Genomic DNA, 20,706 nt, shown 5'->3' on the forward strand with positions numbered 1-20,706 from the left:
GCGCTCGCTTTGCATGCGAGAGGTAGCGGGATCGATGCCCACATCCTCCACAGGTGATGCTGTTTAACTGGCAAGATTTAGTTTCTTACGCAGGGGAATCGATACTCGCAATCCCTGTGAGATTCAAATTGATGTCAAGTAAGCAGTCGAACCAGACTGTACTCATGCTGACGCTCACAAGTTCCCCAACGAGGAACTCTACATGGGGGATTAGCTCAAATGGTAGAGCGCTCGCTTTGCATGCGAGAGGTAGCGGGATCGATGCCCGCATCCTCCACAGGTGATGCTGTTTAACTGGCAAGATTTAGTTCCTTTCCAAAGCAACATTTATAAGAATCGCATTGGCATGAAGGATGACGACACGATTGGCCTAATACAATTTGGGTCCTCATGCTGATGCTAACAAGTTCCCCAACGAGGAGCTTAATATGGGGGAATTAGCTCAAGTGGTAGAGCGCTTGCTTCGCATGCGAGAGGCAGCGGGATCGATGCCCGCATTCTCCAACAGCTTTTTCATTGAAAAATGGAGCTCCGTTCCACAACAACCTTTGCACGTGTTTCGGAAAAGCAGCTCCAAAGTGTGGGACGATTCAACTCTCCCAGGTAGGAGCAAGGGAAGTGCGAGTTAGCTCAAACGCTGCAGCGCTTCCTTTGCCTGTCATATGCAGGGGAATCGATACTCGCAATCCCTGTGAGATTCAAATTGATGTCAAGTAAGCAGTCGAACCAGACTGTACTCATGCTGACGCTCACAAGTTCCCCAACGAGGAACTCTACATGGGGGATTAGCTCAAATGGTAGAGCGCTCGCTTTGCATGCGAGAGGTAGCGGGATCGATGCCCGCATCCTCCATAGGTGATGCTGTTTAACTGGCAAGATTTAGTTTCTTACGCAGGGGAATCGATACTCGCAATCCCTGTGAGATTCAAATTGATGTCAAGTAAGCAGTCGAGCCAGATTGTCGATTGTGACTCAAGACTGAGCAGTTTTTAACTCTTCCAAGGAAAATACACACATGTAAGGTGGGGGATTAGCTCAAATGGTAGAGCGCTCGCTTAGCATGCGAGAGGTAGCGGGATCGATGCCCGCATCCTCCACAGGTGATGCTGTTTAACTGGCAAGATTTAGTTCCTTTCCAAAGCAACATTTACAAGAATCGCATTGGCATGAAGGATGACGACACGATTGGCCTAATACAATTTGGGTCCTCATGCTGATGCTAACAAGTTCCCCAACGAGGAGCTTAATATGGGGGAATTAGCTCAAGTGGTAGAGCGCTTGCTTCGCATGCGAGAGGCAGCGGGATCGATGCCCGCATTCTCCAACAGCTTTTTCATTGAAAAATGGAGCTCTGTTCCACAACAACCTTTGCACGTGTTTCGGAAAAGCAGCTCCAAAGTGTGGGACGATTCAACTCTCCCAGGTAGGAGCAAGGGAAGTGCGAGTTAGCTCAAACGCTGCAGCGCTTCCTTTGCCTGTCATATGCAGGGGAATCGATACTCGCAATCCCTGTGAGATTCAAATTGATGTCAAGTAAGCAGTCGAACCAGACTGTACTCATGCTGACGCTCACAAGTTCCCCAACGAGGAACTCTACATGGGGGATTAGCTCAAATGGTAGAGCGCTCGCTTTGCATGCGAGAGGTAGCGGGATCGATGCCCACATCCTCCACAGGTGATGCTGTTTAACTGGCAAGATTTAGTTTCTTACGCAGGGGAATCGATACTCGCAATCCCTGTGAGATTCAAATTGATGTCAAGTAAGCAGTCGAACCAGACTGTACTCATGCTGACGCTCACAAGTTCCCCAACGAGGAACTCTACATGGGGGATTAGCTCAAATGGTAGAGCGCTCGCTTTGCATGCGAGAGGTAGCGGGATCGATGCCCGCATCCTCCACAGGTGATGCTGTTTAACTGGCAAGATTTAGTTCCTTTCCAAAGCAACATTTATAAGAATCGCATTGGCATGAAGGATGACGACACGATTGGCCTAATACAATTTGGGTCCTCATGCTGATGCTAACAAGTTCCCCAACGAGGAGCTTAATATGGGGGAATTAGCTCAAGTGGTAGAGCGCTTGCTTCGCATGCGAGAGGCAGCGGGATCGATGCCCGCATTCTCCAACAGCTTTTTCATTGAAAAATGGAGCTCCGTTCCACAACAACCTTTGCACGTGTTTCGGAAAAGCAGCTCCAAAGTGTGGGACGATTCAACTCTCCCAGGTAGGAGCAAGGGAAGTGCGAGTTAGCTCAAACGCTGCAGCGCTTCCTTTGCCTGTCATATGCAGGGGAATCGATACTCGCAATCCCTGTGAGATTCAAATTGATGTCAAGTAAGCAGTCGAACCAGACTGTACTCATGCTGACGCTCACAAGTTCCCCAACGAGGAACTCTACATGGGGGATTAGCTCAAATGGTAGAGCGCTCGCTTTGCATGCGAGAGGTAGCGGGATCGATGCCCGCATCCTCCATAGGTGATGCTGTTTAACTGGCAAGATTTAGTTTCTTACGCAGGGGAATCGATACTCGCAATCCCTGTGAGATTCAAATTGATGTCAAGTAAGCAGTCGAGCCAGATTGTCGATTGTGACTCAAGACTGAGCAGTTTTTAACTCTTCCAAGGAAAATACACACATGTAAGGTGGGGGATTAGCTCAAATGGTAGAGCGCTCGCTTAGCATGCGAGAGGTAGCGGGATCGATGCCCGCATCCTCCACAGGTGATGCTGTTTAACTGGCAAGATTTAGTTCCTTTCCAAAGCAACATCTACAAGAATCGCATTGGCATGAAGGATGACGACACGATTGGCCTAATACAATTTGGGTCCTCATGCTGATGCTAACAAGTTCCCCAACGAGGAGCTTAGTATGGGGGAATTAGCTCAAGTGGTAGAGCGCTTGCTTCGCATGCGAGAGGCAGCGGGATCGATGCCCGCATTCTCCAACAGCTTTTTCATTGAAAAATGGAGCTCCGTTCCACAACAACCTTTGCACGTGTTTCGGAAAAGCAGCTCCAAAGTGTGGGACGATTCAACTCTCCCAGGTAGGAGCAAGGGAAGTGCGAGTTAGCTCAAACGCTGCAGCGCTTCCTTTGCCTGTCATATGCAGGGGAATCGATACTCGCAATCCCTGTGAGATTCAAATTGATGTCAAGTAAGCAGTCGAACCAGACTGTACTCATGCTGACGCTCACAAGTTCCCCAATGAGGAACTCTACATGGGGGATTAGCTCAAATGGTAGAGCGCTCGCTTAGCATGCGAGAGGTAGCTGGATCGATGCCCGCATCCTCCACAGGTGATGCTGTTTAACTGGCAAGATTTAGTTCCTTTCCAAAGCAACATTTACAAGAATCGCATTGGCATGAAGGATGACGACACGATTGGCCTAATACAATTTGGCTCCTCATGCTCATGCTAACAAGTTCCCCAACGAGGAGCTTAATATGGGGGAATTAGCTCAAGTGGTAGAGCGCTTGCTTCGCATGCGAGAGGCAGCGGGATCGATGCCCGCATTCTCCAACAGCTTTTTCATTGAAAAATGGAGCTCCGTTCCACAACAACCTTTGCACGTGTTTCGGAAAAGCAGCTCCAAAGTGTGGGACGATTCAACTCTCCCAGGTAGGAGCAAGGGAAGTGCGAGTTAGCTCAAACGCTGCAGCGCTTCCTTTGCCTGTCATATGCAGGGGAATCGATACTCGCAATCCCTGTGAGATTCAAATTGATGTCAAGTAAGCAGTCGAACCAGACTGTACTCATGCTGACGCTCACAAGTTCCCCAACGAGGAACTCTACATGGGGGATTAGCTCAAATGGTAGAGTGCTCGCTTTGCATGCGAGAGGTAGCGGGATCGATGCCCGCATCCTCCATAGGTGATGCTGTTTAACTGGCAAGATTTAGTTTCTTACGCAGGGGAATCGATACTCGCAATCCCTGTGAGATTCAAATTGATGTCAAGTAAGCAGTCGAGCCAGATTGTCAATTGTGACTCAAGACTGAGCAGTTTTTAACTCTTCCAAGGAAAATACACACATGTAAGGTGGGGGATTAGCTCAAATGGTAGAGCGCTCGCTTAGCATGCGAGAGGTAGCGGGATAGATGCCCGCATCCTCCACAGGTGATGCTGTTTAACTGGCAAGATTTAGTTCCTTTCCAAAGCAACATCTGCAAGTATCGCATTGGCATGAAGGATGACGACACGATTGGCTTAATACAATTTGGGTCCTCATGCTGATGCTAACAAGTTCCCCAACGAGGAGCTTAATATGGGGGAATTAGCTCAAGTGGTAGAGCGCTTGCTTCGCATGCGAGAGGCAGCGGGATCGATGCCCGCATTCTCCAACAGCTTTTTCATTGAAAAATGGAGCTCCGTTCCACAACAACCTTTGCACGTGTTTCGGAAAAGCAGCTCCAAAGTGTGGGACAATTCAACTCTCCCAGGTAGGAGCAAGGGAAGTGCGAGTTAGCTCAAACGCTGCAGCGCTTCCTTTGCCTGTCATATGCAGGGGAATCGATACTCGCAATCCCTGTGAGATTCAAATTGATGTCAAGTAAGCAGTCGAACCAGACTGTACTCATGCTGACGCTCACAAGTTCCCCAACAAGGAACTCTACATGGGGGATTAGCTCAAATGGTAGAGCGCTCGCTTTGCATGCGAGAGGTAGCGGGATCGATGCCCGCATCCTCCATAGGTGATGCTGTTTAACTGGCAAGATTTAGTTTCTTACGCAGGGGAATCGATACTCGCAATCCCTGTGAGATTCAAATTGATGTCAAGTAAGCAGTCGAGCCAGATTGTCAATTGTGACTCAAGACTGAGCAGTTTTTAACTCTTCCAAGGAAAATACACACACGTAAGGTGGGGAATTAGCTCAAATGGTAGAGCGCTCGCTTAGCATGCGAGAGGTAGCGGGATCGATGCCCGCATCCTCCACAGGTGATGCTGTTTAACTGGCAAGATTTAGTTCCTTTCCAAAGCAACATCTACAAGAATCGCATTGGCATGAAGGATGACGACACGATTGGCCTAATACAATTTGGGTCCTCATGCTCATGCTAACAAGTTCCCCAACGAGGAGCTTAATATGGGGGAATTAGCTCAAGTGGTAGAGCGCTTGCTTCGCATGCGAGAGGCAGCGGGATCGATGCCCGCATTCTCCAACAGCTTTTTCATTGAAAAATGGAGCTCCGTTCCACAACAACCTTTGCACGTGTTTCGGAAAAGCAGCTCCAAAGTGTGGGACGATTCAACTCTCCCAGGTAGGAGCAAGGGAAGTGCGAGTTAGCTCAAACGCTGCAGCGCTTCCTTTGCCTGTCATATGCAGGGGAATCGATACTCGCAATCCCTGTGAGATTCAAATTGATGTCAAGTAAGCAGTCGAACCAGACTGTACTCATGCTGACGCTCACAAGTTCCCCAACGAGGAACTCTACATGGGGGATTAGCTCAAATGGTAGAGTGCTCGCTTTGCATGCGAGAGGTAGCGGGATCGATGCCCGCATCCTCCATAGGTGATGCTGTTTAACTGGCAAGATTTAGTTTCTTACGCAGGGGAATCGATACTCGCAATCCCTGTGAGATTCAAATTGATGTCAAGTAAGCAGTCGAGCCAGATTGTCAATTGTGACTCAAGACTGAGCAGTTTTTAACTCTTCCAAGGAAAATACACACATGTAAGGTGGGGGATTAGCTCAAATGGTAGAGCGCTCGCTTAGCATGCGAGAGGTAGCGGGATCGATGCCCGCATCCTCCACAGGTGATGCTGTTTAACTGGCAAGATTTAGTTCCTTTCCAAAGCAACATCTACAAGTATCGCATTGGCATGAAGGATGACGACACGATTGGCTTATTACAATTTGGGTCCTCATGCTGATGCTAACAAGTTCCCCAACGAGGAGCTTAATATGGGGGAATTAGCTCAAGTGGTAGAGCGCTTGCTTCGCATGCGAGAGGCAGCGGGATCGATGCCCGCATTCTCCAACAGCTTTTTCATTGAAAAATGGAGCTCCGTTCCACAACAACCTTTGCACGTGTTTCGGAAAAGCAGCTCCAAAGTGTGGGACGATTCAACTCTCCCAGGTAGGAGCAAGGGAAGTGCGAGTTAGCTCAAACGCTGCAGCGCTTCCTTTGCCTGTCATATGCAGGGGAATCGATACTCGCAATCCCTGTGAGATTCAAATTGATGTCAAGTAAGCAGTCGAACCAGACTGTACTCATGCTGACGCTCACAAGTTCCCCAACGAGGAACTCTACATGGGGGATTAGCTCAAATGGTAGAGCGCTCGCTTTGCATGCGAGAGGTAGCGGGATCGATGCCCACATCCTCCACAGGTGATGCTGTTTAACTGGCAAGATTTAGTTTCTTACGCAGGGGAATCGATACTCGCAATCCCTGTGAGATTCAAATTGATGTCAAGTAAGCAGTCGAACCAGACTGTACTCATGCTGACGCTCACAAGTTCCCCAACGAGGAACTCTACATGGGGGATTAGCTCAAATGGTAGAGCGCTCGCTTTGCATGCGAGAGGTAGCGGGATCGATGCCCGCATCCTCCACAGGTGATGCTGTTTAACTGGCAAGATTTAGTTCCTTTCCAAAGCAACATTTATAAGAATCGCATTGGCATGAAGGATGACGACACGATTGGCCTAATACAATTTGGGTCCTCATGCTGATGCTAACAAGTTCCCCAACGAGGAGCTTAATATGGGGGAATTAGCTCAAGTGGTAGAGCGCTTGCTTCGCATGCGAGAGGCAGCGGGATCGATGCCCGCATTCTCCAACAGCTTTTTCATTGAAAAATGGAGCTCCGTTCCACAACAACCTTTGCACGTGTTTCGGAAAAGCAGCTCCAAAGTGTGGGACGATTCAACTCTCCCAGGTAGGAGCAAGGGAAGTGCGAGTTAGCTCAAACGCTGCAGCGCTTCCTTTGCCTGTCATATGCAGGGGAATCGATACTCGCAATCCCTGTGAGATTCAAATTGATGTCAAGTAAGCAGTCGAACCAGACTGTACTCATGCTGACGCTCACAAGTTCCCCAACGAGGAACTCTACATGGGGGATTAGCTCAAATGGTAGAGCGCTCGCTTTGCATGCGAGAGGTAGCGGGATCGATGCCCGCATCCTCCATAGGTGATGCTGTTTAACTGGCAAGATTTAGTTTCTTACGCAGGGGAATCGATACTCGCAATCCCTGTGAGATTCAAATTGATGTCAAGTAAGCAGTCGAGCCAGATTGTCGATTGTGACTCAAGACTGAGCAGTTTTTAACTCTTCCAAGGAAAATACACACATGTAAGGTGGGGGATTAGCTCAAATGGTAGAGCGCTCGCTTAGCATGCGAGAGGTAGCGGGATCGATGCCCGCATCCTCCACAGGTGATGCTGTTTAACTGGCAAGATTTAGTTCCTTTCCAAAGCAACATCTACAAGAATCGCATTGGCATGAAGGATGACGACACGATTGGCCTAATACAATTTGGGTCCTCATGCTGATGCTAACAAGTTCCCCAACGAGGAGCTTAGTATGGGGGAATTAGCTCAAGTGGTAGAGCGCTTGCTTCGCATGCGAGAGGCAGCGGGATCGATGCCCGCATTCTCCAACAGCTTTTTCATTGAAAAATGGAGCTCCGTTCCACAACAACCTTTGCACGTGTTTCGGAAAAGCAGCTCCAAAGTGTGGGACGATTCAACTCTCCCAGGTAGGAGCAAGGGAAGTGCGAGTTAGCTCAAACGCTGCAGCGCTTCCTTTGCCTGTCATATGCAGGGGAATCGATACTCGCAATCCCTGTGAGATTCAAATTGATGTCAAGTAAGCAGTCGAACCAGACTGTACTCATGCTGACGCTCACAAGTTCCCCAATGAGGAACTCTACATGGGGGATTAGCTCAAATGGTAGAGCGCTCGCTTAGCATGCGAGAGGTAGCTGGATCGATGCCCGCATCCTCCACAGGTGATGCTGTTTAACTGGCAAGATTTAGTTCCTTTCCAAAGCAACATTTACAAGAATCGCATTGGCATGAAGGATGACGACACGATTGGCCTAATACAATTTGGCTCCTCATGCTCATGCTAACAAGTTCCCCAACGAGGAGCTTAATATGGGGGAATTAGCTCAAGTGGTAGAGCGCTTGCTTCGCATGCGAGAGGCAGCGGGATCGATGCCCGCATTCTCCAACAGCTTTTTCATTGAAAAATGGAGCTCCGTTCCACAACAACCTTTGCACGTGTTTCGGAAAAGCAGCTCCAAAGTGTGGGACGATTCAACTCTCCCAGGTAGGAGCAAGGGAAGTGCGAGTTAGCTCAAACGCTGCAGCGCTTCCTTTGCCTGTCATATGCAGGGGAATCGATACTCGCAATCCCTGTGAGATTCAAATTGATGTCAAGTAAGCAGTCGAACCAGACTGTACTCATGCTGACGCTCACAAGTTCCCCAACGAGGAACTCTACATGGGGGATTAGCTCAAATGGTAGAGTGCTCGCTTTGCATGCGAGAGGTAGCGGGATCGATGCCCGCATCCTCCATAGGTGATGCTGTTTAACTGGCAAGATTTAGTTTCTTACGCAGGGGAATCGATACTCGCAATCCCTGTGAGATTCAAATTGATGTCAAGTAAGCAGTCGAGCCAGATTGTCAATTGTGACTCAAGACTGAGCAGTTTTTAACTCTTCCAAGGAAAATACACACATGTAAGGTGGGGGATTAGCTCAAATGGTAGAGCGCTCGCTTAGCATGCGAGAGGTAGCGGGATAGATGCCCGCATCCTCCACAGGTGATGCTGTTTAACTGGCAAGATTTAGTTCCTTTCCAAAGCAACATCTGCAAGTATCGCATTGGCATGAAGGATGACGACACGATTGGCTTAATACAATTTGGGTCCTCATGCTGATGCTAACAAGTTCCCCAACGAGGAGCTTAATATGGGGGAATTAGCTCAAGTGGTAGAGCGCTTGCTTCGCATGCGAGAGGCAGCGGGATCGATGCCCGCATTCTCCAACAGCTTTTTCATTGAAAAATGGAGCTCCGTTCCACAACAACCTTTGCACGTGTTTCGGAAAAGCAGCTCCAAAGTGTGGGACAATTCAACTCTCCCAGGTAGGAGCAAGGGAAGTGCGAGTTAGCTCAAACGCTGCAGCGCTTCCTTTGCCTGTCATATGCAGGGGAATCGATACTCGCAATCCCTGTGAGATTCAAATTGATGTCAAGTAAGCAGTCGAACCAGACTGTACTCATGCTGACGCTCACAAGTTCCCCAACAAGGAACTCTACATGGGGGATTAGCTCAAATGGTAGAACGCTCGCTTTGCATGCGAGAGGTAGCGGGATCGATGCCCGCATCCTCCATAGGTGATGCTGTTTAACTGGCAAGATTTAGTTTCTTACGCAGGGGAATCGATACTCGCAATCCCTGTGAGATTCAAATTGATGTCAAGTAAGCAGTCGAGCCAGATTGTCAATTGTGACTCAAGACTGAGCAGTTTTTAACTCTTCCAAGGAAAATACACACACGTAAGGTGGGGAATTAGCTCAAATGGTAGAGCGCTCGCTTAGCATGCGAGAGGTAGCGGGATCGATGCCCGCATCCTCCACAGGTGATGCTGTTTAACTGGCAAGATTTAGTTCCTTTCCAAAGCAACATCTACAAGAATCGCATTGGCATGAAGGATGACGACACGATTGGCCTAATACAATTTGGGTCCTCATGCTCATGCTAACAAGTTCCCCAACGAGGAGCTTAATATGGGGGAATTAGCTCAAGTGGTAGAGCGCTTGCTTCGCATGCGAGAGGCAGCGGGATCGATGCCCGCATTCTCCAACAGCTTTTTCATTGAAAAATGGAGCTCCGTTCCACAACAACCTTTGCACGTGTTTCGGAAAAGCAGCTCCAAAGTGTGGGACGATTCAACTCTCCCAGGTAGGAGCAAGGGAAGTGCGAGTTAGCTCAAACGCTGCAGCGCTTCCTTTGCCTGTCATATGCAGGGGAATCGATACTCGCAATCCCTGTGAGATTCAAATTGATGTCAAGTAAGCAGTCGAACCAGACTGTACTCATGCTGACGCTCACAAGTTCCCCAACGAGGAACTCTACATGGGGGATTAGCTCAAATGGTAGAGTGCTCGCTTTGCATGCGAGAGGTAGCGGGATCGATGCCCGCATCCTCCATAGGTGATGCTGTTTAACTGGCAAGATTTAGTTTCTTACGCAGGGGAATCGATACTCGCAATCCCTGTGAGATTCAAATTGATGTCAAGTAAGCAGTCGAGCCAGATTGTCAATTGTGACTCAAGACTGAGCAGTTTTTAACTCTTCCAAGGAAAATACACACATGTAAGGTGGGGGATTAGCTCAAATGGTAGAGCGCTCGCTTAGCATGCGAGAGGTAGCGGGATCGATGCCCGCATCCTCCACAGGTGATGCTGTTTAACTGGCAAGATTTAGTTCCTTTCCAAAGCAACATCTACAAGTATCGCATTGGCATGAAGGATGACGACACGATTGGCTTATTACAATTTGGGTCCTCATGCTGATGCTAACAAGTTCCCCAACGAGGAGCTTAATATGGGGGAATTAGCTCAAGTGGTAGAGCGCTTGCTTCGCATGCGAGAGGCAGCGGGATCGATGCCCGCATTCTCCAACAGCTTTTTCATTGAAAAATGGAGCTCCGTTCCACAACAACCTTTGCACGTGTTTCGGAAAAGCAGCTCCAAAGTGTGGGACGATTCAACTCTCCCAGGTAGGAGCAAGGGAAGTGCGAGTTAGCTCAAACGCTGCAGCGCTTCCTTTGCCTGTCATATGCAGGGGAATCGATACTCGCAATCCCTGTGAGATTCAAATTGATGTCAAGTAAGCAGTCGAACCAGACTGTACTCATGCTGACGCTCACAAGTTCCCCAACGAGGAACTCTACATGGGGGATTAGCTCAAATGGTAGAGCGCTCGCTTTGCATGCGAGAGGTAGAGGGATCGATGCCCGCATCCTCCATAGGTGATGCTGTTTAACTGGCAAGATTTAGTTTCTTACGCAGGGGAATCGATACTCGCAATCCCTGTGAGATTCAAATTGATGTCAAGTAAGCAGTCGAACCAGACTGTACTCATGCTGACGCTCACAAGTTCCCCAATGAGGAACTCTACATGGGGGATTAGCTCAAATGGTAGAGCGCTCGCTTAGCATGCGAGAGGTAGCTGGATCGATGCCCGCATCCTCCACAGGTGATGCTGTTTAACTGGCAAGATTTAGTTCCTTTCCAAAGCAACATTTACAAGAATCGCATTGGCATGAAGGATGACGACACGATTGGCCTAATACAATTTGGCTCCTCATGCTCATGCTAACAAGTTCCCCAACGAGGAGCTTAATATGGGGGAATTAGCTCAAGTGGTAGAGCGCTTGCTTCGCATGCGAGAGGCAGCGGGATCGATGCCCGCATTCTCCAACAGCTTTTTCATTGAAAAATGGAGCTCCGTTCCACAACAACCTTTGCACGTGTTTCGGAAAAGCAGCTCCAAAGTGTGGGACGATTCAACTCTCCCAGGTAGGAGCAAGGGAAGTGCGAGTTAGCTCAAACGCTGCAGCGCTTCCTTTGCCTGTCATATGCAGGGGAATCGATACTCGCAATCCCTGTGAGATTCAAATTGATGTCAAGTAAGCAGTCGAACCAGACTGTACTCATGCTGACGCTCACAAGTTCCCCAACGAGGAACTCTACATGGGGGATTAGCTCAAATGGTAGAGTGCTCGCTTTGCATGCGAGAGGTAGCGGGATCGATGCCCGCATCCTCCATAGGTGATGCTGTTTAACTGGCAAGATTTAGTTTCTTACGCAGGGGAATCGATACTCGCAATCCCTGTGAGATTCAAATTGATGTCAAGTAAGCAGTCGAGCCAGATTGTCAATTGTGACTCAAGACTGAGCAGTTTTTAACTCTTCCAAGGAAAATACACACATGTAAGGTGGGGGATTAGCTCAAATGGTAGAGCGCTCGCTTAGCATGCGAGAGGTAGCGGGATAGATGCCCGCATCCTCCACAGGTGATGCTGTTTAACTGGCAAGATTTAGTTCCTTTCCAAAGCAACATCTGCAAGTATCGCATTGGCATGAAGGATGACGACACGATTGGCTTAATACAATTTGGGTCCTCATGCTGATGCTAACAAGTTCCCCAACGAGGAGCTTAATATGGGGGAATTAGCTCAAGTGGTAGAGCGCTTGCTTCGCATGCGAGAGGCAGCGGGATCGATGCCCGCATTCTCCAACAGCTTTTTCATTGAAAAATGGAGCTCCGTTCCACAACAACCTTTGCACGTGTTTCGGAAAAGCAGCTCCAAAGTGTGGGACAATTCAACTCTCCCAGGTAGGAGCAAGGGAAGTGCGAGTTAGCTCAAACGCTGCAGCGCTTCCTTTGCCTGTCATATGCAGGGGAATCGATACTCGCAATCCCTGTGAGATTCAAATTGATGTCAAGTAAGCAGTCGAACCAGACTGTACTCATGCTGACGCTCACAAGTTCCCCAACAAGGAACTCTACATGGGGGATTAGCTCAAATGGTAGAACGCTCGCTTTGCATGCGAGAGGTAGCGGGATCGATGCCCGCATCCTCCATAGGTGATGCTGTTTAACTGGCAAGATTTAGTTTCTTACGCAGGGGAATCGATACTCGCAATCCCTGTGAGATTCAAATTGATGTCAAGTAAGCAGTCGAGCCAGATTGTCAATTGTGACTCAAGACTGAGCAGTTTTTAACTCTTCCAAGGAAAATACACACACGTAAGGTGGGGAATTAGCTCAAATGGTAGAGCGCTCGCTTAGCATGCGAGAGGTAGCGGGATCGATGCCCGCATCCTCCACAGGTGATGCTGTTTAACTGGCAAGATTTAGTTCCTTTCCAAAGCAACATCTACAAGAATCGCATTGGCATGAAGGATGACGACACGATTGGCCTAATACAATTTGGGTCCTCATGCTCATGCTAACAAGTTCCCCAACGAGGAGCTTAATATGGGGGAATTAGCTCAAGTGGTAGAGCGCTTGCTTCGCATGCGAGAGGCAGCGGGATCGATGCCCGCATTCTCCAACAGCTTTTTCATTGAAAAATGGAGCTCCGTTCCACAACAACCTTTGCACGTGTTTCGGAAAAGCAGCTCCAAAGTGTGGGACGATTCAACTCTCCCAGGTAGGAGCAAGGGAAGTGCGAGTTAGCTCAAACGCTGCAGCGCTTCCTTTGCCTGTCATATGCAGGGGAATCGATACTCGCAATCCCTGTGAGATTCAAATTGATGTCAAGTAAGCAGTCGAACCAGACTGTACTCATGCTGACGCTCACAAGTTCCCCAACGAGGAACTCTACATGGGGGATTAGCTCAAATGGTAGAGTGCTCGCTTTGCATGCGAGAGGTAGCGGGATCGATGCCCGCATCCTCCATAGGTGATGCTGTTTAACTGGCAAGATTTAGTTTCTTACGCAGGGGAATCGATACTCGCAATCCCTGTGAGATTCAAATTGATGTCAAGTAAGCAGTCGAGCCAGATTGTCAATTGTGACTCAAGACTGAGCAGTTTTTAACTCTTCCAAGGAAAATACACACATGTAAGGTGGGGGATTAGCTCAAATGGTAGAGCGCTCGCTTAGCATGCGAGAGGTAGCGGGATCGATGCCCGCATCCTCCACAGGTGATGCTGTTTAACTGGCAAGATTTAGTTCCTTTCCAAAGCAACATCTACAAGTATCGCATTGGCATGAAGGATGACGACACGATTGGCTTATTACAATTTGGGTCCTCATGCTGATGCTAACAAGTTCCCCAACGAGGAGCTTAATATGGGGGAATTAGCTCAAGTGGTAGAGCGCTTGCTTCGCATGCGAGAGGCAGCGGGATCGATGCCCGCATTCTCCAACAGCTTTTTCATTGAAAAATGGAGCTCCGTTCCACAACAACCTTTGCACGTGTTTCGGAAAAGCAGCTCCAAAGTGTGGGACGATTCAACTCTCCCAGGTAGGAGCAAGGGAAGTGCGAGTTAGCTCAAACGCTGCAGCGCTTCCTTTGCCTGTCATATGCAGGGGAATCGATACTCGCAATCCCTGTGAGATTCAAATTGATGTCAAGTAAGCAGTCGAACCAGACTGTACTCATGCTGACGCTCACAAGTTCCCCAACGAGGAACTCTACATGGGGGATTAGCTCAAATGGTAGAGCGCTCGCTTTGCATGCGAGAGGTAGAGGGATCGATGCCCGCATCCTCCATAGGTGATGCTGTTTAACTGGCAAGATTTAGTTTCTTACGCAGGGGAATCGATACTCGCAATCCCTGTGAGATTCAAATTGATGTCAAGTAAGCAGTCGAACCAGACTGTACTCATGCTGACGCTCACAAGTTCCCCAACGAGGAACTCTACATGGGGGATTAGCTCAAATGGTAGAGCGCTCGCTTTGCATGCGAGAGGTAGCGGGATCGATGCCCGCATCCTCCATAGGTGATGCTGTTTAACTGGCAAGATTTAGTTTCTTACGCAGGGGAATCGATACTCGCAATCCCTGTGAGATTCAAATTGATGTCAAGTAAGCAGTCGAGCCAGATTGTCGATTGTGACTCAAGACTGAGCAGTTTTTAACTCTTCCAAGGAAAACACACACACGTAAGGTGGGGGATTAGCTCAAATGGTAGAGCGCTCGCTTAGCATGCGAGAGGTAGCGGGATCGATGCCCGCGTCCTCCACAGGTGATGCTGTTTAACTGGCAAGATTTAGTTCCTTTCCAAAGCAACATCTACAAGAATCGCATTGGCATGAAGGATGACGACACGATTGGCCTAATACAATTTGGGTCCTCATGCTGATGCTAACAAGTTCCCCAACGAGGAGCTTAATATGGGGGAATTAGCTCAAGTGGTAGAGCGCTTGCTTCGCATGCGAGAGGCAGCGGGATCGATGCCCGCATTCTCCAACAGCTTTTTCATTGAAAAATGGAGCTCCGTTGCACAACAACCTTTGCACGTGTTTCGGAAAAGCAGCTCCAAAGTGTGGGACGATTCAACTCTCCCAGGTAGGAGCAAGGGAAGTGCGAGTTAGCTCAAACGCTGCAGCGCTTCCTTTGCCTGTCATATGCAGGGGAATCGATACTCGCAATCCCTGTGAGATTCAAATTGATGTCAAGTAAGCAGTCGAACCAGACTGTACTCATGCTGACGCTCACAAGTTCCCCAACGAGGAACTCTACATGGGGGATTAGCTCAAATGGTAGAGCGCTCGCTTTGCATGCGAGAGGTAGCGGGATCGATGCCCGCATCCTCCTTAGGTGATGCTGTTTAACTGGCAAGATTTAGTTTCTTACGCAGGGGAATCGATACTCGCAATCCCTGTGAGATTCAAATTGATGTCAAGTAAGCAGTCGAGCCAGATTGTCGATTGTGACTCAAGACTGAGCAGTTTTTAACTCTTCCAAGGAAAATACACACATGTAAGGTGGGGGATTAGCTCAAATGGTAGAGCGCTCGCTTAGCATGCGAGAGGTAGCGGGATCGATGCCCGCATCCTCCACAGGTGATGCTGTTTAACTGGCAAGATTTAGTTCCTTTCCAAAGCAACATCTACAAGTATCGCATTGGCATGAAGGATGACGACACGATTGGCTTAATACAATTTGGGTCCTCATGCTGATGCTAACAAGTTCCCCAACGAGGAGCTTAATATGGGGGAATTAGCTCAAGTGGTAGAGCGCTTGCTTCGCATGCGAGAGGCAGCGGGATCGATGCCCGCATTCTCCAACAGCTTTTTCATTGAAAAATGGAGCTCCGTTCCACAACAACCTTTGCACGTGTTTCGGAAAAGCAGCTCCAAAGTGTGGGACGATTCAACTCTCCCAGGTAGGAGCAAGGGAAGTGCGAGTTAGCTCAAACGCTGCAGCGCTTCCTTTGCCTGTCATATGCAGGGGAATCGATACTCGCAATCCCTGTGAGATTCAAATTGATGTCAAGTAAGCAGTCGAACCAGACTGTACTCATGCTGACGCTCACAAGTTCCCCAACGAGGAACTCTACATGGGGGATTAGCTCAAATGGTAGAGCGCTCGCTTTGCATGCGAGAGGTAGAGGGATCGATGCCCGCATCCTCCATAGGTGATGCTGTTTAACTGGCAAGATTTAGTTTCTTACGCAGGGGAATCGATACTCGCAATCCCTGTGAGATTCAAATTGATGTCAAGTAAGCAGTCGAACCAGACTGTACTCATGCTGACGCTCACAAGTTCCCCAACGAGGAACTCTACATGGGGGATTAGCGGCACCCGGGGCACATTCGACTGGCTATCGCGACCAATCAGCTACCTCGGTTCTAGGTTCGAGGGCCAATCGGATTCTCACCCCGTCCAATTGCGTCAGGCCGATTGAGCCAATCGGAACACGTACATCTCCAATTACGTCACACCGATAGCAACGGCGTCCACGACCCCAGAGACCCCCGCCGAAGATGTGAGATGAGTGACAGTAAGTCGCGTCAGTTCATTCATTGCAGGATACGCTATTTCCAGTTGTTAGAAGTACCGCACCGCAAAGGTAAATACATACATAGCTAATCAAAAAAATCATCCGTTTGACATTTCAATACATGTTATCGTTCATCGGGTCAATGACAAGTCATATCACGAATATTAGAGTTTGTCATTTCAGAGTTTGTCATGTACAGTAGCTAAAGTAGATTTCCTCAGGTACTGTAGTATTGGCTGTCATTTACTTTTTTTAAGGGATTACTAATAGGTTACTGTAGCGACAGATGTTATTCGGACTAGCAAACGCAATATTTAACCTGTTATATATTATAGATGTCACTGGGGACAAAACGAAATAAAGAGAACTTTTTCACTTGTGGTAATAAAGTGACCCAGAAAAGGTTTAAAAAAAATATTCCTCTGGAAATAGTAGCTAAATATTTGATATGTTAAAAAGCTACCTATAACAATAAATAAATGTTATTGTACTAGTGTGAAAAATCGCTCCTTTTACCTTTTAGATGTCGAGTTCAAAAAGCCACAAAAGTATGGGGGATGGGGAATGGATGTCCCGTTTGAGGAGGTTTGCCAGCTCTGGGGTTTGGCCTGCTGATGCAGGCAACAGGCCAGCCCCAAGACAGAAGAGGTGGTATGACCTCTTTCAAAAGGTATGTAAAATGACCAAAAGATCACTGAAAAAAAAATGGATGTATTCTGATGGCCTATAAAAGATTACTGAATTGCCAGAAATACCAGTCACAGTATGGGACCTTGATAAGGATAATGAACAGCAACTTCAGTGTCAATGTCATGTTTAGTCACCAATAGAAGATGATATGTCAAAATGGTCCATTTCTATTGGGTTGTTTTCTTAAAAAAAATTGTTTGTTTTATTTGGAACAGATTGAGAAGTGCCCGTTGCAGTTACGTGGCCAAAGAATGCTGTTTGGTGGGACACAGCAGTGTACTTGTGGCTTTCATAACCCAAAGGTAATGTGAATGAGACTTCTTGACACCAAAACACTAAAAGAATCACTTTGTGATGTGCTCAGTAATGTGATGTCTGACATGGATCTCTCTGTCCCTAATCCAGCCAACCACTGGACAAACTGTGGCAGAGACCTCTACCTGTGCTGCCCCTCCCCCACTGAGAACGACCTCAGCCTCTGCCTCTGCCTCAGCCCATGTCCCAGCACGGCCCACACTGACTTTGTCCATGGTGACTATTTCAATATTATTATTGTCATACAAGCTTTCAAATATGGACAACCACTGATTACATATGATGATGGCAAAATGGAAGAGCATTTCAGGTTTACAATGTAATCCTTTGATAAATGTCTCTAATTGTCACCACAGTTTTCTAAACCACGATTTGGAGGCTCACATGGCGCTGTTGCAAAGCCCAATGTGAATGTGGTTAGGAAAGCAAAGGTAAATATGATTATATGTAAATATATATTTATAGGTTAATATGAGCAAACCTAAATCTTAAGAGCTTGATTTGATTTCATTGAGCTCTACTTTTTACAAATGCTTCCCCCGCTCCTTCTCCCAGTCTCTGTCCAGTCCACCCACCATGACAGGAGACACCCAGGCCACTGCCAGCTCACCTACGGCCACTGTGAGGACCACCCCACCAGGCTTTGGTTCCCCTACGGCCACTGTGAGGACCACCCCACCAGGCTTTGGTTCCCCTAAGGCCTCTGTGAGGACCACCCCACCAGGCTTTGGTTCCCCTATGGCCTCTGTGAGGCCTAGAACACCATCAAGCCCTGCCATGGCTTTTGTGAGGACCGAATCACCGTTCTCAAAGCCCCCATCCACCCCCTACAAAGCCTCCGTGAGGACATCTTCCCGCTCCAGCCCTGCGACGACCTCTGTGAGGCCCAGCACAGCTTCCAGCCTCAGCACTGTCTCTGAGACCAGCACCAGCCCTACAACGGCTGCTGTAAGTGTTGTGTTCTTTGAACTGTTTTTTGTTTCATAGGATGAGGATGTTCTCATATGATTGGGCTATTCTGTTTTTGTAAATATATTTCTCTTGTTTTGTAACAGGATGTGCATGATGAGGATGAGCTTGCTGCCCCTGGCCCTGCTCCTGGCCCTGCTCCTGGCCCTGCTCCTGGCCCTGCTCCTGGTCCCACTCCTGACTTCTGGCTTCCTGTCAGAATGAAGGAGACAATCCCGGTTCAGGACCAGCGGTGGATTGCGTCCACCCTGTTTCAGTCTGGCAAGCTGCGTTTGAACTTGAAGCTCTGGTATGAGCCACCAGCCTCTGCCCTGATTTACCACCAGGCTCCAACACCGGACCGTTTTTTTGCCCACAGGCTCTTGGTATGGATGCCCTATCACTTGTGGAAAGTGAGGGTATTCTGCCAAACCTGTGGGAAGCAGCTGACGGGGTATGGTGTGCACAAGAGGGTGCGGAAGGTCCTGGACGTGGACCGGTACTACCTGATGGTGACGGAGACACTCAGGTGCACTGTGTGTCGCCTGACCCATCTGGCAACCAGTCAGGCTGTCCTGGACCAGCTGGACCTGCCTCACAGGAGGAAGTTCAGGATGATCCTGACACGCTTGTGAGTTAAAAATCTACAATCATTTTCTAATAATGCCTGCTGCAGGTCCTTACATAATTGAACAAGTTCTTGAAACTAATCGGTCTTTTCTTCAAGGTATGCTTGTGACATACGGGTCATCCGCATGTTGCGGGAACGGACCCTCGGCAACAGCCCGGCGTGCTTGGTGAAACAGCTGCGGGAGAACCATGGGGAGGAGTGGTTGGACCGCCTGGCCGACTACTTGGGGGAGTGTGCGGCCTTTGTTGACCAGCCCAGCCTCTTCCCAGTCACCTGCCAGGAGCCTCCACAGCCACTCGATGTCCCAACCAGCCGGTGGGTGCTGTCGGTGTACGGGAGGGACATCATCAGCCGTATGGACCATATAAAGGCGTCCATCACGTCAACCTTTGGGTCCATTTTAAAAATGGACTCCACCAAGAAGGTAATAAGATGAAGAAAATCCATTGTGGCAATTATGCCACAATGAAAACATGAATCCTCAATGATTTGTATTCTTATAAGCACACATACACACATATCCATGCCTTTGATTAAGACTGTAGTAATACATACATAAACTTCTGTGTTTAGTTAATAGATTTTCTTTTGAAAGCTCTCATGAAGTTTTTTGTGTACATTTTGTCATTTCAGATGACAAAGAAGCTGGCTGGTGCAGCAAAGGGGACTGCATTCTGGGTGACCTCGGTGGGGAACGAGATCGGCCAGGTCCTCGTCAGTGTCCTGACTGCCCAGGAGGGACCGGGGCTGGACCCGATGGTCTCTGGTCTCATTGAGAGGTACACCCAGGCAGGTGCAGCTCCCCCGGTCCTGCTCTATGTGGACTGTGGCTGCTGCTCGGAGGAGGGGGAGACCAAGCTTCAGGCCAGGTTTGGTGGGTGGCCAGACCTGAAGATAAGGCTGGACATCTGGCATTTTATGCGGCGGCTGGCCGTGGGATGCACCACCGATGCCCATGCCCTGTACCCCCTCTTTATGAGCCGCCTGTCTGTGTGCCTATTTGAGTGGGATGCAGCGGACGTAGCCCTACTGCGCAGGGTGAAGAGGGAGCAGCTCAGAAGGGAGGGTGTGCCCCTCATTACCAACGACATGGTGGACAAGGCCATCACCAAGGCTGAGCTGTCCCAGTTCTGCAGGCGGAGGACACGTGGAGTGGACGCCACGGTCCTCCGCATTGAGCAGCTGCTGCAGGAGCTGATGGGGGAGAAGGGGAGAGACCTGCTGGGAGTTCCGCTGCTGGACCAGGCAAAGATGGAGCACATCTGGCGCACCCAGAAGAGGCACGTGAAGTGCATCCAGGATGTGCCAGGTGTACTCCTGTACACGGAGACAGGCAGCTCCACCAGGGAGGGGATCCAGCTGACCACGTACAGGTGTGCAAGAGGCTCCACCTCCTTGGAGTCCTTCCACTGCCACCTGAACAGGTTTATTCCAGGTTGGTGTAGATTTCATCATCTTATCAATATTCTTACCAATGACATTTTATTCAAATAGCCTTGTTCATCATTGTTCACGTTCTCTCTTTTTTTTTTTAGGAACGAGTGCAAACCTGCTCAACTTCCAGCTGTACCTCCTGGAAGGCCTGAACAGGTGGAACCAAAACCGGGCAGCGGCCTCCATCACCACCAAGCGCATGGC

At 48.8% G+C, this 20,706-nt stretch overlaps 45 non-coding genes across 45 annotated transcripts; all 45 read left to right on the plus strand.

Moving 5' to 3' along the window:
• Positions 1 to 204: 204 nt before the first annotated feature.
• trnaa-ugc (transfer RNA alanine (anticodon UGC)) lies at positions 205 to 277 on the plus strand. The gene has a single exon. It is a non-coding gene; the product is annotated as a tRNA-Ala (tRNA).
• Positions 278 to 431: 154 nt separating this feature from the next.
• On the plus strand, positions 432 to 504 carry trnaa-cgc (transfer RNA alanine (anticodon CGC)). Its single transcript has one exon. It is a non-coding gene; the product is annotated as a tRNA-Ala (tRNA).
• Positions 505 to 779: 275 nt separating this feature from the next.
• trnaa-ugc (transfer RNA alanine (anticodon UGC)) lies at positions 780 to 852 on the plus strand. The gene has a single exon. It is a non-coding gene; the product is annotated as a tRNA-Ala (tRNA).
• A 172-nt stretch (positions 853 to 1,024) lies between these two features.
• Positions 1,025 to 1,097, plus strand: trnaa-agc (transfer RNA alanine (anticodon AGC)). The gene has a single exon. It is a non-coding gene; the product is annotated as a tRNA-Ala (tRNA).
• Positions 1,098 to 1,251: 154 nt separating this feature from the next.
• Positions 1,252 to 1,324, plus strand: trnaa-cgc (transfer RNA alanine (anticodon CGC)). The gene has a single exon. It is a non-coding gene; the product is annotated as a tRNA-Ala (tRNA).
• A 502-nt stretch (positions 1,325 to 1,826) lies between these two features.
• On the plus strand, positions 1,827 to 1,899 carry trnaa-ugc (transfer RNA alanine (anticodon UGC)). The gene has a single exon. It is a non-coding gene; the product is annotated as a tRNA-Ala (tRNA).
• Positions 1,900 to 2,053: 154 nt separating this feature from the next.
• trnaa-cgc (transfer RNA alanine (anticodon CGC)) lies at positions 2,054 to 2,126 on the plus strand. The gene has a single exon. It is a non-coding gene; the product is annotated as a tRNA-Ala (tRNA).
• Positions 2,127 to 2,401: 275 nt separating this feature from the next.
• trnaa-ugc (transfer RNA alanine (anticodon UGC)) lies at positions 2,402 to 2,474 on the plus strand. The gene has a single exon. It is a non-coding gene; the product is annotated as a tRNA-Ala (tRNA).
• Positions 2,475 to 2,646: 172 nt separating this feature from the next.
• On the plus strand, positions 2,647 to 2,719 carry trnaa-agc (transfer RNA alanine (anticodon AGC)). The gene has a single exon. It is a non-coding gene; the product is annotated as a tRNA-Ala (tRNA).
• Positions 2,720 to 2,873: 154 nt separating this feature from the next.
• trnaa-cgc (transfer RNA alanine (anticodon CGC)) lies at positions 2,874 to 2,946 on the plus strand. The gene has a single exon. It is a non-coding gene; the product is annotated as a tRNA-Ala (tRNA).
• A 502-nt stretch (positions 2,947 to 3,448) lies between these two features.
• On the plus strand, positions 3,449 to 3,521 carry trnaa-cgc (transfer RNA alanine (anticodon CGC)). The gene has a single exon. It is a non-coding gene; the product is annotated as a tRNA-Ala (tRNA).
• A 275-nt stretch (positions 3,522 to 3,796) lies between these two features.
• Positions 3,797 to 3,869, plus strand: trnaa-ugc (transfer RNA alanine (anticodon UGC)). Its single transcript has one exon. It is a non-coding gene; the product is annotated as a tRNA-Ala (tRNA).
• Positions 3,870 to 4,268: 399 nt separating this feature from the next.
• Positions 4,269 to 4,341, plus strand: trnaa-cgc (transfer RNA alanine (anticodon CGC)). The gene has a single exon. It is a non-coding gene; the product is annotated as a tRNA-Ala (tRNA).
• A 275-nt stretch (positions 4,342 to 4,616) lies between these two features.
• On the plus strand, positions 4,617 to 4,689 carry trnaa-ugc (transfer RNA alanine (anticodon UGC)). Its single transcript has one exon. It is a non-coding gene; the product is annotated as a tRNA-Ala (tRNA).
• A 172-nt stretch (positions 4,690 to 4,861) lies between these two features.
• Positions 4,862 to 4,934, plus strand: trnaa-agc (transfer RNA alanine (anticodon AGC)). Its single transcript has one exon. It is a non-coding gene; the product is annotated as a tRNA-Ala (tRNA).
• Positions 4,935 to 5,088: 154 nt separating this feature from the next.
• On the plus strand, positions 5,089 to 5,161 carry trnaa-cgc (transfer RNA alanine (anticodon CGC)). The gene has a single exon. It is a non-coding gene; the product is annotated as a tRNA-Ala (tRNA).
• Positions 5,162 to 5,436: 275 nt separating this feature from the next.
• On the plus strand, positions 5,437 to 5,509 carry trnaa-ugc (transfer RNA alanine (anticodon UGC)). Its single transcript has one exon. It is a non-coding gene; the product is annotated as a tRNA-Ala (tRNA).
• Positions 5,510 to 5,681: 172 nt separating this feature from the next.
• Positions 5,682 to 5,754, plus strand: trnaa-agc (transfer RNA alanine (anticodon AGC)). Its single transcript has one exon. It is a non-coding gene; the product is annotated as a tRNA-Ala (tRNA).
• Positions 5,755 to 5,908: 154 nt separating this feature from the next.
• On the plus strand, positions 5,909 to 5,981 carry trnaa-cgc (transfer RNA alanine (anticodon CGC)). Its single transcript has one exon. It is a non-coding gene; the product is annotated as a tRNA-Ala (tRNA).
• A 502-nt stretch (positions 5,982 to 6,483) lies between these two features.
• On the plus strand, positions 6,484 to 6,556 carry trnaa-ugc (transfer RNA alanine (anticodon UGC)). Its single transcript has one exon. It is a non-coding gene; the product is annotated as a tRNA-Ala (tRNA).
• A 154-nt stretch (positions 6,557 to 6,710) lies between these two features.
• On the plus strand, positions 6,711 to 6,783 carry trnaa-cgc (transfer RNA alanine (anticodon CGC)). Its single transcript has one exon. It is a non-coding gene; the product is annotated as a tRNA-Ala (tRNA).
• A 275-nt stretch (positions 6,784 to 7,058) lies between these two features.
• Positions 7,059 to 7,131, plus strand: trnaa-ugc (transfer RNA alanine (anticodon UGC)). The gene has a single exon. It is a non-coding gene; the product is annotated as a tRNA-Ala (tRNA).
• Positions 7,132 to 7,303: 172 nt separating this feature from the next.
• On the plus strand, positions 7,304 to 7,376 carry trnaa-agc (transfer RNA alanine (anticodon AGC)). The gene has a single exon. It is a non-coding gene; the product is annotated as a tRNA-Ala (tRNA).
• Positions 7,377 to 7,530: 154 nt separating this feature from the next.
• Positions 7,531 to 7,603, plus strand: trnaa-cgc (transfer RNA alanine (anticodon CGC)). The gene has a single exon. It is a non-coding gene; the product is annotated as a tRNA-Ala (tRNA).
• Positions 7,604 to 8,105: 502 nt separating this feature from the next.
• trnaa-cgc (transfer RNA alanine (anticodon CGC)) lies at positions 8,106 to 8,178 on the plus strand. Its single transcript has one exon. It is a non-coding gene; the product is annotated as a tRNA-Ala (tRNA).
• Positions 8,179 to 8,453: 275 nt separating this feature from the next.
• On the plus strand, positions 8,454 to 8,526 carry trnaa-ugc (transfer RNA alanine (anticodon UGC)). The gene has a single exon. It is a non-coding gene; the product is annotated as a tRNA-Ala (tRNA).
• A 399-nt stretch (positions 8,527 to 8,925) lies between these two features.
• Positions 8,926 to 8,998, plus strand: trnaa-cgc (transfer RNA alanine (anticodon CGC)). The gene has a single exon. It is a non-coding gene; the product is annotated as a tRNA-Ala (tRNA).
• Positions 8,999 to 9,518: 520 nt separating this feature from the next.
• On the plus strand, positions 9,519 to 9,591 carry trnaa-agc (transfer RNA alanine (anticodon AGC)). The gene has a single exon. It is a non-coding gene; the product is annotated as a tRNA-Ala (tRNA).
• Positions 9,592 to 9,745: 154 nt separating this feature from the next.
• On the plus strand, positions 9,746 to 9,818 carry trnaa-cgc (transfer RNA alanine (anticodon CGC)). Its single transcript has one exon. It is a non-coding gene; the product is annotated as a tRNA-Ala (tRNA).
• Positions 9,819 to 10,093: 275 nt separating this feature from the next.
• On the plus strand, positions 10,094 to 10,166 carry trnaa-ugc (transfer RNA alanine (anticodon UGC)). The gene has a single exon. It is a non-coding gene; the product is annotated as a tRNA-Ala (tRNA).
• Positions 10,167 to 10,338: 172 nt separating this feature from the next.
• On the plus strand, positions 10,339 to 10,411 carry trnaa-agc (transfer RNA alanine (anticodon AGC)). Its single transcript has one exon. It is a non-coding gene; the product is annotated as a tRNA-Ala (tRNA).
• Positions 10,412 to 10,565: 154 nt separating this feature from the next.
• On the plus strand, positions 10,566 to 10,638 carry trnaa-cgc (transfer RNA alanine (anticodon CGC)). Its single transcript has one exon. It is a non-coding gene; the product is annotated as a tRNA-Ala (tRNA).
• A 729-nt stretch (positions 10,639 to 11,367) lies between these two features.
• trnaa-cgc (transfer RNA alanine (anticodon CGC)) lies at positions 11,368 to 11,440 on the plus strand. The gene has a single exon. It is a non-coding gene; the product is annotated as a tRNA-Ala (tRNA).
• Positions 11,441 to 11,715: 275 nt separating this feature from the next.
• trnaa-ugc (transfer RNA alanine (anticodon UGC)) lies at positions 11,716 to 11,788 on the plus strand. Its single transcript has one exon. It is a non-coding gene; the product is annotated as a tRNA-Ala (tRNA).
• A 399-nt stretch (positions 11,789 to 12,187) lies between these two features.
• Positions 12,188 to 12,260, plus strand: trnaa-cgc (transfer RNA alanine (anticodon CGC)). Its single transcript has one exon. It is a non-coding gene; the product is annotated as a tRNA-Ala (tRNA).
• Positions 12,261 to 12,780: 520 nt separating this feature from the next.
• Positions 12,781 to 12,853, plus strand: trnaa-agc (transfer RNA alanine (anticodon AGC)). Its single transcript has one exon. It is a non-coding gene; the product is annotated as a tRNA-Ala (tRNA).
• Positions 12,854 to 13,007: 154 nt separating this feature from the next.
• trnaa-cgc (transfer RNA alanine (anticodon CGC)) lies at positions 13,008 to 13,080 on the plus strand. The gene has a single exon. It is a non-coding gene; the product is annotated as a tRNA-Ala (tRNA).
• A 275-nt stretch (positions 13,081 to 13,355) lies between these two features.
• On the plus strand, positions 13,356 to 13,428 carry trnaa-ugc (transfer RNA alanine (anticodon UGC)). Its single transcript has one exon. It is a non-coding gene; the product is annotated as a tRNA-Ala (tRNA).
• A 172-nt stretch (positions 13,429 to 13,600) lies between these two features.
• trnaa-agc (transfer RNA alanine (anticodon AGC)) lies at positions 13,601 to 13,673 on the plus strand. The gene has a single exon. It is a non-coding gene; the product is annotated as a tRNA-Ala (tRNA).
• A 154-nt stretch (positions 13,674 to 13,827) lies between these two features.
• trnaa-cgc (transfer RNA alanine (anticodon CGC)) lies at positions 13,828 to 13,900 on the plus strand. The gene has a single exon. It is a non-coding gene; the product is annotated as a tRNA-Ala (tRNA).
• Positions 13,901 to 14,402: 502 nt separating this feature from the next.
• trnaa-ugc (transfer RNA alanine (anticodon UGC)) lies at positions 14,403 to 14,475 on the plus strand. The gene has a single exon. It is a non-coding gene; the product is annotated as a tRNA-Ala (tRNA).
• A 399-nt stretch (positions 14,476 to 14,874) lies between these two features.
• Positions 14,875 to 14,947, plus strand: trnaa-cgc (transfer RNA alanine (anticodon CGC)). The gene has a single exon. It is a non-coding gene; the product is annotated as a tRNA-Ala (tRNA).
• A 275-nt stretch (positions 14,948 to 15,222) lies between these two features.
• Positions 15,223 to 15,295, plus strand: trnaa-ugc (transfer RNA alanine (anticodon UGC)). The gene has a single exon. It is a non-coding gene; the product is annotated as a tRNA-Ala (tRNA).
• A 172-nt stretch (positions 15,296 to 15,467) lies between these two features.
• On the plus strand, positions 15,468 to 15,540 carry trnaa-agc (transfer RNA alanine (anticodon AGC)). Its single transcript has one exon. It is a non-coding gene; the product is annotated as a tRNA-Ala (tRNA).
• A 154-nt stretch (positions 15,541 to 15,694) lies between these two features.
• Positions 15,695 to 15,767, plus strand: trnaa-cgc (transfer RNA alanine (anticodon CGC)). Its single transcript has one exon. It is a non-coding gene; the product is annotated as a tRNA-Ala (tRNA).
• Positions 15,768 to 20,706: the final 4,939 nt, after the last annotated feature.

This window comes from Osmerus mordax, chromosome 22, assembly GCF_038355195.1.
Source record: "Osmerus mordax isolate fOsmMor3 chromosome 22, fOsmMor3.pri, whole genome shotgun sequence".
In the NCBI taxonomy this organism is placed as follows: Eukaryota; Metazoa; Chordata; class Actinopteri; order Osmeriformes; family Osmeridae; genus Osmerus; species Osmerus mordax.